Source organism: Harpia harpyja, unplaced genomic scaffold, assembly GCF_026419915.1.
Source record: "Harpia harpyja isolate bHarHar1 unplaced genomic scaffold, bHarHar1 primary haplotype scaffold_79, whole genome shotgun sequence".
Taxonomy (NCBI): Eukaryota; Metazoa; Chordata; class Aves; order Accipitriformes; family Accipitridae; genus Harpia; species Harpia harpyja.
Genome location: NW_026293420.1, coordinates 206,724 through 209,151, shown reverse-complemented (window position 1 = coordinate 209,151; position 2,428 = coordinate 206,724).

The following is a 2,428-nucleotide window of genomic DNA, read 5'->3' as shown; positions in this document are numbered from 1 at the left end:
GTTCAGACTGTATTTATGACAGGGATTTTGGTCTACATTTGGGGGGAAAGCAGATTACACAGCCTGCCTCTTTGATGTGGAGGGCCAGCTTTCAGAAGAATACTACAAGCCCAAAGGAGCACAGCATAGTACAGCTTAGACTTAAAGTTAAGTATTACATCATAAGCCATATTGCATGCTTCTATCAGAGAAAATAGGCTTTATGTAGGTGCATGGGAAGTGTGTCTTTTGCTCAAAAAAAAAGAAAATCCTGATAAAAAAAAGTTCATATACTAACAGAGTCACATGACATCCTTTTTGATTCGCCTCTAAATCCACATGTAGATTTTATTCCTTCACCATCACCTGAAATCATACGACTTGAGGCACTTTTCATGTAAAAACAAGAAAGCTCAACTCAGAAGGCAAAGACTCTTCTTCACGGAACTGAGTATCTGTGACTACAATACACCTTCCCCCTCATTTAAACATAACAGCATAGTAAAAACAGGTTTTAAATTCCAAGCGGAGAGATTCCAACTTGGAAGACTACAAGACATTCTCCTTTTAGCACAAAATAATCACTTTCTTTTCACTTCTCTGCCAGCCTTACCCTCATGTTTCTTGTTGTTCATGCTGCAGCACAGAAAGCCAGTACCCACAGCTGCACAAAGACTTCCACTGTTCACACCAGCGTGCAAAGCACTGAGGAGTCTTGGCTCAGTCTTGGCAGTATAGGAGAAATGCATCTTAAACACACTACATGTGGCATTTGGGAGTATCACATAGAGAGAGTTAATTATTGCTTTTCCTCCCAATAACAACGAAAAAAGGAAAAAAAAAAAACACCTCCTCGCTTCCACAGCTCTTCTTTCCAGGCTAGAGATTTATGGCAGCAACTACCTATTTTACCCAACATAAAAGCCACCTTTTGAACAATTTTCAAAGTTTGGCCAAAAAATAGACCATAAATATTAACCTGTCTAAAGAAAGACCAGAGGTCTCTGCGCTACTGGAAACACGCAGGAACAATTTTATTTACTAGAATCCTTTGTAAAACCAAATTGTTTGTGATGGCAACTGAACTACAAACTTCTTTTTAGACCTAAAGACATAAGGAATGGGAATATCCTGCCAACACTTTGATTGCTTGTTAGCACTTGCATGGCTTCAGAATGCACACGTAATGACACTGACTGTATGGAAATTATCAGGTATTTATTTTGCTGTTGGTGCCAAGGCCACAGTTGTGTGAGGCATTACACAAGCAGATGAAATCCTTGCCCAAAAGAGTTTGCAAGCCACCTGTGTGTTAACACAGTCACTGCATTTCAAGCCTTCCACCTGTGACAACATCCTCTCAGGGGGCACTCTTGCCTGCTCTGATCAAATACTCACTCAGCAGATTTAATACTGAACTGATATAAAATCTGGGCCCAACCTCTACGTTCATGGTTGGGATACAAGCCTCCTATCACAGGGCTCACACTTACAGTCCCACCTGAGGTATGTACCTTAAATTGCATTTCCCACTGGTCAAATATTCCTCTTCAGACCTCTCTTTAAACTGAGGTCTTGCAGTAAGGGAGAGAAGAGAGTTCCTTACCTCCTGCACAGTCAGGGCATGTTCCCCTGCTAAAAGCAGCATACTCAGGCCTCCAATTTGTGTCGGATCTGTAAAAAGAGTAAAACCAAGTCTTCAGTTTATTCATTTGCTTCTTTAAAGAACCTACCATTTGCAGCGTTAAACCCCCAGAAGACTACTTGTCACAAACACTCTAAGCAAGCTGCCATAAAAGGCAATTCAAGAGAATCACAACCAGCTATTTCTGTACCCTCTGGGAGAGGCTTTCAAAGCTGTCTGAAGGATTTAATTGGATTTGTCTGCTTCACACCCCATTGCGTGGATTTACAATTCTACTGCCAAAGGTTTGAGGTACTACAGAGATGGATACCTTTAAAACAGCAACTGTAATGATCTCATGCATAAATATACACAAAGATGCTCTAATATCACCCATGTTTATAACTCAATGGATATTCCTACCAAGGGAGTGGTTCCTTTCCGTAGCCACTGAACAAGTAAAAGGATGGAACAAAATGACATGATCAAGCTCTGAAGCAAAATTTCCATTTTCATTTAGCTTTAATTTAGAGCTGCATTTAGTGGTGAAAAGTGCCAGCCTGACAGCTCTGAAGCATGAAGCGCTTGATCCTCTGCGCCAGAACCACACAGGCACTGGCCAGGCAAGCTGCCTGCCTACTTCTTGCCCTGCCAATACAATATATAATTAAGGAAAGTAAAATGGAGATAGAAATGTATTTTCTCCAAGTATTTGATGCTGACAGCTTCTTGCCTCCAGCCTTCCTGCACCTCAGCAGCTTGCAAAATGACAAGTGAAAGCAATGAACACTGGCACTTCATTACTCACAGAGTGGCTTTTCCACT